This window comes from Nicotiana tomentosiformis, chromosome 9, assembly GCF_000390325.3.
Source record: "Nicotiana tomentosiformis chromosome 9, ASM39032v3, whole genome shotgun sequence".
Classification (NCBI taxonomy): domain Eukaryota; kingdom Viridiplantae; phylum Streptophyta; class Magnoliopsida; order Solanales; family Solanaceae; genus Nicotiana; species Nicotiana tomentosiformis.
Window position 1 is genome coordinate 68,648,739 of NC_090820.1, and position 13,845 is coordinate 68,662,583.

Below are 13,845 nucleotides of genomic sequence, written 5' to 3' on the forward strand. Positions count from 1 at the left end.
TATGGTCTCTTTACCCAACTATAACACCGATTGTTTCTGCTACATTATTGGCTGAGCTATCGTTAGAAATGGTGGTGAGTTTAATTATTTGATGATATTAACAGTGTTACAATCCAAAATATCACCTTAAGGATCGCGATAACACCTAATCTCTAAAACTAGGTAAGTCGATCACTTATAACAGTTAAACCAATAAAACATGACATTAGGAAGTATAGTTTAATATAAATACAGAAATAAAGGTGATAGAAGCCAACACGGGGATAATCACAACAAATCCCCAAGACTAGGTAGTACAGAGTCATGAGCTCTAACAGAATACATAGAAATATCTCTAAATATGATGCTCTTCGGGTAGAGAGTTAACAGTATATGCGTAAGGAAAGGACTCCAAGGGTCTACGACGAACAAAGCAGCTCTACCTTGAATCCTTGGGATCAAAGAAACTCACACGGCCCGGGTACACTATCTCCAACATCTGGATCTGTAAAAATAATTTACAAAAGTATAGTATGAGTACACCACGGTCGGTACCCAATAAGTATCAAGACTAACCTTAGTGGAGTAGTGACGAAGTTAAAGTCAAGACACTCACTAATCAAATAACTTGTATAGAATATCAATATAAAGCTAACAACGGGAAGCAAAATAAATAGATGGCAACAAAGAGTAATCATATAATAAAACAGTAAAATAATCAAACACAAATAAAGTACATGTGAAAGCAACTACGGAAAAACAATGACAGTACTAATCATCAACTGTTCCGACACAAGATTTACAACATGAATCACCCTGAGGTACCACAACTCATAATCACGAATCACAAGTCACAAGTCACGAATCATATTCCCATGGCACCTCGTACCCACATTGTTAATCACCTTCGCATGGCAAAGACCTTATGCCACAACATAAGTCAAACTGACACAGCAAAGACCTCGTGCATCAACAAATATCACAACCGCACGTCAAAGATCTTGTGCCACCACATATATCATATCCGTGTCAATTACCAATAAAATGTTCAAATTTTGTTTATTAAAAATCAAATAAAGTAAAGCATGATAACAATTTCTTTATTTAGAATTTAAACTGTTATGTTACCAACTCAACAAAATAAGAGATAATAATTTCACATAGGTAAATCCATCTTGACAACCAATTCATCAAGTAATAACGGAGACACAGATTAGCACATTGAAATAATGCCGACAAATCACGTAAAATGCATGACACACACAAGAAGTCACAAATCGTTCCAACACAAAAATAACAACAAGAGTCACTCTGATGTGCCACATATCAATATCACAATCATCCTTATGTCGTCTTGTGAGCTTCACATTTTTCAATTTTCTTTTTCCGAAGCAGCTTCACGTGTTTTAGCTCCCTTATCCCGCCTTATACATGCATCACAATGAAGTATTTCCCCCTTACTTGCACCACCCGTATAAGTACCCCCTTATCTCGCCGCATGCACATCAACATACATGCCACCCTTATGTCACCGCATGCGCATCTTAATCACAATACAACAACTAATCGCTCACCACGTGCCCATATGCCACAACATTGCTCAAACAATAATATCAATGCAACAATAATACATAACCCACGTTCAACAACAATGAGTACAAAAATAATAATAACACAAGAGTACGGGAAGTAAATCAACAATGAATGAGCTTTATATAACAACAACTTCAATTCAAGGTTTTTAATAACCTAAGGGTCTAATCCGGTCAATTACCACACATAAAGTTCGTGCACACACTCGTCACCTCGTGTACACGTCTTTTTACATAGTAAGTAGTGCAAGTTGACCAAATCCAATGGGATAATTCTCCCACACAAAGTTAGGTAAGATCATACTTACCTCAAAGAAGCTAAATCAATACTCTAAGAAGTCGTTCCCGCGTGACACAACCTTCAGACGGCTCGATTCTAGCCAAAATAACTTAATATCATAAATAAAAGCCATAAAAAACGATTCTAAATAATAAAGTTTCGATTTTTAACTAAAATTAAAAAGTCAACTCAAAAAGTCAGCCCTAGACACAACCCCGAAATCCGACAAATATTACAAATTCTGAACACTCATTCCGATACGAGCTCAACCATACTAATATCATCCAATTCCGACCTCAAATCGACTTCAAATCATCAATATATGATTTAGAAAAGTTTTTACTAAAATCCTCAATTTCTTTAACTCAATTCAATTTCTTCAACTCAATTTAATTTTTCCCGGACACAAACCATATATGCATTTTAATTATAAAATATGCTACAAACCTAGTCGTGCACTCAAAACACCGTAAAGAGGTCATCTTGACCCGATATTGACCATGGTCAAACTCCAAATTCTTAACTTAACTAGTTTCTCAACCAATGATCCAAAATACACTCGAGCCCCTCGGGACCACATCCAATTATACCAACAAGTAAAAATACATTATCCAAACTTATCCAAAGTCTCAAAACACCCAGAAAACATCACAATAAAGAATCAAGGCTCAAACCGAATAGAATTTCTCTTAAGTTGTTAAATATTCATTCATTCAAAAGAGTGTCTGAATTACACTTAAACACTTCAGATTACTTCCAAACTTTGCACACAAGTTCAATTCAACGATATAGACCTATCCAAAGTCTCGGAATATCAATTGGAGTCCAATAACATCAAAGTCACCATAAGCTATATAAGCCTGTCAACACAACCTAACTAAAGATTCTTTCTTCAACCTTACACTACAACCTTACACTACAAGAAAAAGGGTCTTTAGCGAGGAAAAAACTGGTCATTATAAGCTAGTAACGGCCGGACAAAATTCGGTCGTCGCCGGTCGTTAAAAGGTTTGACGTTAAAAGTTAACGACCGGACTGTAAGTCGGTCGTTAAAGAATATTTAGAGACGACATAAACTCCGGTCATAGTATGTCTTTTTTAGCGACAGATTTTTCCTTCGCTAAATAGTCATTCTGGTCATCAAAAATATTTATGGGAGCAACAAATTCGGTCGTTACAGGTGCTTTAAATGCCCAAATTTCCCTTCGCTAATGATAAGTTTTAATAAATATAATTATAAAGCTTTATTTTATTGAATATTATATATTTATTTCATATGCTTTCATACACACACGACACAATCAAAAATATATTAAATAATCAATATTCATATAAAATATCATCGTTAATACAAAGAACCGAAGAAACATAAAGTGTCCAAATTGTATGACAACATTTTATCAACTCCAAAAAAGAGAAAAAATGTATCCAATGTACATAAGACGCCATTAAACCACCCGAACAAAATAAAAGATTTCTTGTATTTTAACTTTTTGCTCTGCACTTTCTTCAAGAATTGATATTCGGGCTTCAAATTCTTGATCTGCTAGAAGAACAAGATTATGTCAGTGTAGTAACAAAGAATAAGCTATTAAAAAAGAAATAGGAGAAATCAATATATTTTAGTGCTCAATCATCACACGAAGGATACAAACACTGAAGTACCTAAAACAACATGTGAACAATAACTAGTGATTGAACTCGCAAAGTGCATTCGGGAATCAAAAAGTTTCAAATCATCTTTTCCTTGCCAATGTTGTCAGAGTTGTTCAGGGGTATCTAAATCATCCTTTACAGTCACATTGGTTAGTACGAGCAAATTACTTTTCATCCCCTTTCTTGACGAGCTGAGTTGTCTCTCATGTTCATAAGAGGATCTAGAGTTTTAAGCATGTGGTTGCTTAGTACCACTGCACCATTACTCCTTTGTCAAAATGAGTATGAAATTAGTATTATAATATCTTTTCCTAAAAATTGTTTGAGTTTAGCTGAAGTAATGGTGCGGAGGCACCCACAGATAATATAATCTGCCCCTACTCATGGCTATAGAGTTGTCTTGAGACATGACTATATCCAGTCTAGTATCAAACATTAGAAGCAACATCTAGTTCATTTTTAATTTAAGCACTGCATAATAACAATAACAGGAAAATCCATGGCTGAGAAATTGAATCGACTAACTAGAACACTTACAATTTGTAGACGATTCAATCCATCAAAATCTATTTTCTAACTCCCAAAGACTTGCAACACCTCTTCTCTGGCCTGTGCTTGTCAATCCTGATGCCTGCTATTCAATTTCTTTAAAATTTGATTCCAGCAATATACCAAGCAGATCCTCAATATTCACCTCTCATACTTTCATTGTCTTTACTCTTTATCAATAATACCTCTAATTGAGACTTGAACATACTTTTCAATTTCCTTCATTCTTCTGTTCCTCTTTATTGGCAAAAACCTATCAAAACAGTTTAATAAGCAAAAAATCAGAAAAGGGAAAGAGATATGCATCAACAAATTATCAAACACAAGGGCAAGAGTTAATCATGTTGCACTGCCAAGTGAAATTTGTAAAGGAGTACTATGGTGATAATTAGGGCAAATCACCTCCAGCCTGGAATATAAACAGAGTGTATAGCTTCCATAAGATATTGAGCTTCTTCCTTTTGAAGTTCAAATATCCTTCTACCTTCTTCATAGCTACTACCGAAGGCTGTCCGAGAGATCACATCACTACTTAATTGTTGAAGGCCATGCCATATATCTATCTCATGTGAGCCCTCAACTGCAACAATGTCTTCCCATTTGCTCAGTATCTCAGTACAGCTCTAACCAAAAGCTGGAAGCATATGCTGTTTAAGAAATAGTTAAGAGAAAGCCAATGAAGGGACACTTATTCAAAATGTTCCGACTTTGTAATTAGGAATACAAAATGGTTCCAAACAAGTAATTCAAAAAAGAGTCACAATGAAGAGGAAGTTTCCGTTTTGATGAAAGAAAAGATAAAAATGGACTACTTAAGGAGAATTCATTGCACTTACAAACCTTTAGCTTCTCCAGGTGGAAGGCAGGAGTGATGATTTTTCTATGTTTTGCCCATTTGCCTTCCTTTTCGCTTACAAGTCTTTGTGCCAATAACTTGGTTACTGGATTTGAATGAGGCTTTTGATACCGATAGTTATTGAAGAATACTTCCTTTATAATCTTGGGGTCCATGATAAGCACCAGCAGTTTTGGACCAAACTATACAAAGGATTTTTTCCCTACAAGCAGAGGTTTCCCTATTAACTACTCCAAATGCAAGATGAATATCTTATCTATCCACCATAAAAAATGAAAGTAATAGGAGCTTTTGAAAGATGAACGGAGCAGGAAGGAAGAAGGTACCAAGCAACTTCTTCAAATCCCGTGTTCCAAAACAAACAGAAACTATTTGATAATCTAGAAAAAATGGGATAAATGTTCTTTTTTTAATAGAACTGATATCTCTTTTCAATCCGATAATACATATTTCTTGAAAATATAGAGCATAAAACCTCAACAAAACTTTCAATTTCAGATAAAGCTAACTTTTGATTTCTGCAACACTTTACTCGTATATGGCATGTATTTGAACTACGTAGCCTTTTTGATCAAGATGCAACAATGTAAATAAAAGATACAAAAAGCACTATAATTTATAACGAAAAGATCTTGGCTTTTTCAGGTCCATATATTTTCATTCGAATAATAGGAGGGTATGCAAAATTTAAAACTAAATTCAGACTCATGACAGTTATTTCACATGGATAATATATATATAAAGCAAGGATCTTTGGAGAAATTTTAAAAAATCCCAAGTTTGAGGCAAGGTTGAAACAATATAATCCATCATTACAGGAGCAAACACTGAAAGAATTAAACCATTCACTTAAAAGGCAGACAACGCAAGACTGAAAGAATGTTTATAAGTTTAAACATATAAAAGTGTTTTCCTTTCATGAGTTACTAACAATTTGTTTGATTTGTTTCCTTGTTGATAATGTAGATGGCTCATAGAGCAGAAAACAAATGCACATTTATATTTAGTCCTAAAATTACATAAGAAATGCTGCTCTGTTCAACTTTAACTTTTCCATATATAGATAAAGGAATGATCAATCTAGGGGGAAAGTGAACCTATATCATATAATCATTTCCACAAGTAATGGACAACAATTCTCTAAAGAAGATTGTGAAAAATTAAAAACTGTACAAAAAAACATCACAAGATTTGTTCCAACAAGTTGTGAACTGAAAACATAATAATTCAGTGAAGCGAAAATTCAAACACCAAATATATGTCTAAAACTCAATAGAATATACCTTTATATGGTAGCGCAAATCACTGTTAAGCTCCATCATCAAAACCACTATCGAATTTTTACACATTGAGCTTTATCCTTCTAGGGCCCTAAATTATTTAGAACCCAACTGGAGAACGACTGAATCTTTTACTCGACATAAAGGAAAACAGAAGTCACGCCATGAAGAAGGAGAAAGCAAGAGAAGAACACAAATGTAAAGCAGTAGAATAGATAGACATGACGATATGGTGATTACACATTGAAACTGTCCTTTCTGAAAATTCTTGTTTCTTAAGCCCAGATTAAAATAATTAGAACATTATTGAGCACAAATAAAGATAATTGAAATCGATCATACAGAAAATTGTTAATTCTTAACCGGCCATGCCACAAATTCTTGAACAACAATATCACCAAAGTGAACGCCAAATCACAACCCTATTAATTTGAACTAAAAATAACATATAAAAAGAGTAAATTTTCAAATCTTAACTTGATGAGAAGAAACTCTAAGATGAATAGTTGATACCTACGGAGGTGACTAACGATTTTCTCTTCTCCCATAAATTAAATCTTGATAGCAGTTTTAGGTTTTCGTCGAGCAGTAGGCTAAGAGTATTTTTGGAGGGCAAGTGGGGTGGGCGTAGGGTTAGTTTGGGGGGAAAAGAGGGAAAACATAGCGCCTTTTTTTACTGATTAATTATATTTTTTAACGACGGGATATTATGCTTTTTAAGGATCAAACATTATTCCTTTGTTAATGCCAATCTAAAAATTGGCTTTAACAATCGGAAAAAAAGTTGGTCGTCATAGATACATTTATAACGACCGGATTCATATCCATTCGTTAAAAAATAGTCGTTAAAAAGTATATTTCTTGTAGTGTTAATACATCAACTATAGACCCAAATTCTAACATTCGAAATTTCTGATACGATCTGATTCTTGCATATACATATTATATCAATCTCAACAAGCTGTAGAAAATTATAAATATATTTGTCACGACCCAAAATCCACTATAGGTCGTGATGGCGCCTAACGCCGTCGTCAGGCAAGCCAACGGTGATTAATCAACTTAGTTATTTATTTTATTATTTTCAAAATCATGAATCCCATTAAATAAGTAGAGTAAAATTTGGTACTCGTAGAAAATCCGTGATTTTATTTTCTAATTTTCGTATAAATTATAAATTACAAGGTGAAATGATAATAATTACGTGAACTGCAATAATGAACATCCAGTAGGAATCCCCAAAATTCGGTGTCACAAGTGAAGGAGCATCTACTAAGGAGTACAATAATACTACAATATCTGTCTGGAATACAAGTTAGACAGGAGAACATAAATAACTTTGATGGAGACTCTGTATGCTACGGATTGTAACATAGAATGCAACTCACCGTAAAGTCTATGCAACAGCCGCGCCTTTACGCCCAAAAGACCACCAAATATATATATATATATACCTGCACAATAAGTGTAGCAAGTGTAGCATGAGTACCTAAATCAAAGCGTACCCAGTAAGTATCTAGCCTAACCCTGGAAAAGTAGTGACAAGGGGTCGACATCGATACTTACTAGTGGTCTAATAACTCAAATACAATAGGAAGTAAGCAAATATACGATAGGGTAATAAACAGTATAAACAAATATAGGTATGTGGTACAATCCTCCTCTGAATAATAAATTCAAGCTCTCAATTATCAGTTACCTCCTCAACCAGAGTATATATGAAATGGACCTCACCAGATATGTTATCACAACTCAAATTAGAAAAACCACACGGATACGCTAGTTTCTTGCACGACGATGCCGAGGCGAACGGCCCAATCCCATAAGAGTATTTTATAGATATGCCGAGGCGTACGGCCTGATCCCATAATAATGTGTACACCACCGAGGGTCTAACAGCACGAACCATATATACATTTATTATACTGCAAAGGTGAACGACCCGCTCCCATAAGAGTGTGGTATATAATCCTGCCGAGATAATCGGCCCGATCCCATTAGAGTAAAAAGCTTTAACGGGTCATTTACCCCACTCACGAATAAACGTGTGAGTTATGAACTTTAAGGAAAACTTTGTGATGAAAACGCACACGTAGGAGGAATTCATAAGGGAAGCACAAATTATTCTGCGGATTATCAAGTAGCTCATCACATCTCTACAATAGCGAGTCTATCACCCTATGCAAGTCTAGTCTCAAGTCGTAACGCGAAATAAAGGAATTAAACGAGCAAAGATGACTCAAATAGTACAATTATAGTATAGCATGAACCTAAGTCTACCCGGACATAATCAGGAATTCTAGCATATGCACAGACACTCGTCACCTCATACGTGCGTAGCTCCCACAACATGTAGAACATAAGAATATAACACCTACTGGGTAAATTTCCCCTCACAGGGTTAGACATGAGACTTACCTCACTCTAAAGTTCCATAACTTGCTCCAACGCCACTCTAACACCTCAAACCGATGCTCATCGCTCCAAAACTAGTCAAACAATGTGCAAACCAATAAAAATATACTCTAATACTCGTAATAAATTAATTTATAACAATTATCACCTCCGATCGAAAAGCCAATAAAGTCAACTCCGGGACCACATGTCCGGAACCCCACAAAGTTATAAATTTTGAAAACCCATTTAATTACGTGCCCAACCATAATAGTTTCACTCAAATCCGACTCCGAATCGACGTTCAAAACTCAAAAATTAACTCTATGAAACTTTAGACAAAATTCCTCAATTTCTCTTTTTAAATCAAAATGCCAAAAACGAGGATAGATTCATGAAATATAATCAAAACCGAGTAGAGAACACTTACCCCAATCCATATGGCAAAAATTGCTTCAATCCGAGCTCCATATCTCTAAATATGATAAAATGGTTGAAACCCAAAGCGCAACCTTGCCAATGAGATATCAATCTCACACGGTGCACCTCCTCTATCACGTTATGATATGAAAATAATATGATCCCATTCTCAACTCTGAATCACAAGTAGGATAGCCATCCCATCAAATTAAAACCTTCCACTAGACCCCATGCAGGATAAAATCACAACACGCAACATATTCCTTATACATGTATAAGACATCTGTCTCAAGCCATGGTCGACACCATCGAGAACTCTTCGAAACCCATGTGCACATAACCAAGTCATCAAAACTGAATCCCTTTAACTCAACCAAGTCGCGCAGACCACCTAACCCAAGAGTATTGCCACAAAACACTTGTAAAGTCTCACTACACCAAAGGAACCAATCACTTCTATTACTATGCTGGTCCAAACCACTACCAAGCTGACCTATTTCTTCGAGTCCCTCTCCTCCCCCCGACATGCCTTCATGTTAATACTTCTCCTTGCCAGTACATTATGATCCTTAACCAAAGCTTAGCCAAAGAGATCTTAGAATGAAACCACGTCGTCCTAAAGCTCATAAGCCATTGTATTCCCTCTTAAGCACCCCATAGTATCGCGGCTGAAATACCCACTCTAAAGAGACCTTCTATGAATCTGGAGATGCTTTTTTAACCTCTCTAATACTAAAATGTAGGATCACTAATGATATATAACTATCGCAAGTCTCGGAACCATACAATGCAAATCTCAAATCTTAGCCATATATAATTTCGGGGAACCCTCATATACTACATATGAATCTTGAACTTACTAGGATCTTCTCGAGAGTCATCCACTCTGCCCCAATATCCAATGCACCGCCAAAATGAGCCGAAAGACTTGTGCTCTATTAGCACGCACACTTAAAGAAGTAACCCCACATTTTAAGCAACCGAGTGAATTACTTCTCCTTGCATATTACATCCATAATGAATAACAGACCCGAATCATTCCAAGATTTTCACATATCCATAAAGTTTAGTACTTCATGAAACCAACAATTCTCTTTCCCCGTACTAACCTCGAAGTCAGCCTCCTTCAAGTCATAACTGATCCACAAATATTCCTCAGTCTCTAACTAATATAACGCATGACCATGCAATTTAATTGTCGATAGCAGACTCCCCCGCTTGGCTCAAAGCCATGGAACATAACATCCGATAACCCACAATACCCTTACTCCATAATTGCCATGATCTCACAATGTAATTCAACTAATTCCTTCATATGCTCATGTAGCACCAGCCATAAAATACCTCAAATCTTCTACTAAGCGCATATCCATCATCGTGACACTCGTGCAAACTTCCTCAAGCGATCCGAACTCGAATTGTAGCACATATGCATCATATTAGGGAGGAAGAAATCTCTTCACAAAACACCATAAGGATCACACATCTCTGGACCACCCCGCAGGTCATAACCAACATTTGTAGACCACCCCGTAGCCCCTCGAAGATAGGTATGGACGTCATCATACCAATCCGCAAAACTCTACTAGACACTTGCTCACGACTTGTAGAACCTATGTGTAAGGCCCCGTAAAATTTTGCCAAGGAATTTAAGGTTTTGTGGTGCCGAGGTAGGTTATGGGTTTGAGAATTGTAGAAAATGAGCCACGATACGGACCTTTTGGGTTGAAAAATGTACTGAAGTATTGATGGAAATTTTTGGCAGAAGAAGGCAATTTTGTGGTCAATTTCGCGACCATAGAACTATTCTGCGGACCGCATAAGTATCGCAGACTGGAACAGAAAATGGGCAAATTTTGAAAAATAATTCTGCTAGCCGCAAAATGATTCTGCAAGCCGCATAACCGTTCTGCTGGCCGCATAATCATTCTGCTGGCTACATAAAAATTTTGCTGCCCACATAACAATTTTGCTGGCCAAATAATCGATTCTGCTGCCCGCAAAATGATTCCGCTGCCCACATAATGATTCTGCTACCACATAATTGCATCACATAATTAACTTCGGGGGTCATTTTTGGAAATTTTCTTATCCGACCCTATTTTGATATAAGGCCTTAGGGGGTCATTTTGAATGCAAAAATCTAATATTTTTAGAGAGAAGTGAGAGTGTTATAGAGAGAGCGGAGGAAACCCTAGGCTAATTGTTCATCAACCCTTGCTCAAGACTTGGAGAATTCACAAAGAAAACTGACAAGGTCTTCATCTGAGAAGTAAGGTTCTAACCCTAGTCTTCAATTTCGAGTTTGGGCAGAAGATGGGAGATTGGGAGTGTGATTCTTGGGTATGAGAGTTGTTATTTATGCATGCATATAAATATATGGATGGTGGGAAGGTAATTGAGCAATTATGAGTAAACTCTTGGTATTGAATGGGTTATGGAGTGAAGGAAATCTTGTAGAAGAACCTTGTGGTAAAATTTACACACCTAGTATTTGATAAAATGCCCAAATAATTTGAAACCATGAATATATTTCTAATTTGTGTACAATTCTGTTATGTCTCAAAATAGATTGGGATTGCTAGAATTTTCGGAATATTGTAGTAACTTAAGGAAAGCTCAAGCAATGTATGTTGGCTAAACTAACCTCTTAGAATTGAATTCTATGATATTCCCATAAGTTTCAAGTATGGTTGACTCAAGTTCCTTATTCCCATGTTCCGAGTTGTTCCCAATAAATTCAATTGTCTCGAGTAAGCAAAGTGTCGAGAATTATCTATTCAAAATATGTTCCAAATGTTCCTATCACATTATGTTATCCTTCGGGAATGTGTTCAAGAATGATATGTGTATTAAAATGTTATGGCTTTGAGTCGTGTTTCAAATGAAAGTCCATTATGCTTAACTTGGAAAGAATACTCCATGCGTCTAAAACTCCTATTTCTCATATGTGTACTTAAGGCCTTGATTTCGAATGCTCATATTGTTGATAATCTATAAAGATGCTTGAAAGTGAAATAAGTGAGTTGGAGATATAAAGTGTGGCCATCGTGCCAAGAATGAAAGTTATACTTGTGGCCAATGGTGCCAATGAAATTAAATGATGTGAGAAAGGTTAAGAAATGAGCCTTCATTCAACTATTCCAAATTGACTTCGAAAATAAATTTGCCTAAAAGCTTGTGTACTCAAGTCATGCCCAAATGTGGTTGTTTCAACTAATGTTATGCTTTGTAAGTATTTCCAATGCGTTTTGAGCTCTTATATATATATTCATGAGTTGAAATTGTGTATTGCTTTTTTGGGGAAAAGTATTTCAAGAATAAATGATGTGTTACTCGTTTATGATTTTAACTTGTGCTTCGATTGCCAATCATTTTACTCCATTTCTTGGAAAGAAATTCATTGTGTTTAAAGTATTCATTACTAATGAGCCTAAAGTTGTGATTTTCGGAATATTCTATTTGTTGATATTTATCTAAGTTGTAGCCAAATTTGAGCGTGCTTAGTGCTCTTGGTTGGGCTAGAGATAGTCAACTACGAAATCTTGTTAGTGTTTGGGACAAACTAATAAAGAATTATTACCCAAGGATAAGAATAGTTAATTTCGAAATAATTAGTGGCAGGTTAGTAATATATTGGATTTTTCTTGAGTTTAAGTTAAATTGCTATGGGCCAAAACCCTGACTTAACCAGTGTCTCGCCCTAGGGTGCGTCAGTGTTGTTTGTGAAGAAGAAGGATGGTTCAATAAGGATGTGTACAAATTATCGGTAGTTGAACAAAGTCATTATCAAGAACAAGTATCTTTTGCCTAGGATTGATGACTTGTTTGATTAACTTCAGGGTGCCAAGGTGTTTTCCAAGATTAATTTAAGATCTGGCTACCATCAGTTGAAGATTAAGGCATCGCATGTCCCTAAGACAACTTTCCGGACTTGGTATTGACATTATGAGTTCCTAGTGATGTCATTTGGCTTGACAAATGCCCCATCAACATTTATGGATTTGATGAGTCAGGTATTTAAGACCTACTTTGATTCTTTTGTGATCATCTTTACTAATGATATTTTGCTCCTCCCATAGTTGAGAGGAGCATGAGGAGCATCTTCAGATTGTACTTCAGACTCTGAGAGATAATTAGTTATATGACAAGTTTTCAAAGTGTGAGTTTTGGTTGGACTCGGTTTCCTTTTTAGAGCATGTGATATTTACTGAGGGCATTAAAGTGGATCCTAAAAAGATTGAGACAATTCAGAACTGGCCAAGACCTACTTCAGCTACAGAGATTCGGAGCTTCCTAGGTTTGGCGGGTTATTATCGTCGATTCATGGAGGGGTTTTCATTCATCGCAGCCCCATTGTCTAGATTGACCTAGAAGGATGCCCCGTTCAGGTGGTCTGATGAGTGTGACTCAAGCTTTTAGAAGCTCAAGACTGCCTTGACTACAGCTCCGGTATTGGTGTTGCCTACTGGTTCGGGGTCTTACATCGTGTATTGTGATGTATTACATATTGGGCTTGGTGCAATATTGATACAGGATTGCAGAGTGATTGCATACGCGTCGCGATAGTTGAAGGTTCATGAAAAGAATTACCATGTTCATGACTTGGAGTTGGCAGCGATTGTTCATACATTGAAGATTTGGAGGCATTACCTCTATGACGTGTCATGTGAGGTGTTCACTGATCATCGGAGTCTACAATACTTGTTTAAGCAAAAGGCTCTCAATTTGAGGCAGCGTAGGTGGTTAGAGCTGTTAAAAGACTATGATATTACCATTTTGTATCATCCTGGGAAGGCCAATGTGGTGGCCGACGCCTTGAGTAGAAAAGCTATGAGT

General features: G+C 36.3%; 1 long non-coding RNA gene across 4 annotated transcripts; it reads right to left on the reverse strand.

Moving 5' to 3' along the window:
- Window positions 1-3,149: 3,149 nt before the first annotated feature.
- LOC104092548 (uncharacterized) lies at window positions 3,150-6,905 on the reverse strand. 4 transcript variants are annotated; one of them, XR_685463.4, is made up of 6 exons: window positions 6,706-6,797; window positions 6,196-6,320; window positions 4,897-5,114; window positions 4,459-4,703; window positions 4,045-4,309; window positions 3,150-3,394 (listed from the first exon to the last, which is right to left on the reverse strand). It is a non-coding gene; the product is annotated as an uncharacterized lncRNA (long non-coding RNA). The 4 variants fall into 4 exon arrangements; XR_685464.4 differs by lacking the exon at window positions 6,196-6,320 and having other exon boundaries at window positions 6,706-6,905; XR_011410888.1 differs by lacking the exon at window positions 6,706-6,797 and having other exon boundaries at window positions 4,466-4,703; window positions 6,196-6,683.
- Window positions 6,906-13,845: the final 6,940 nt, after the last annotated feature.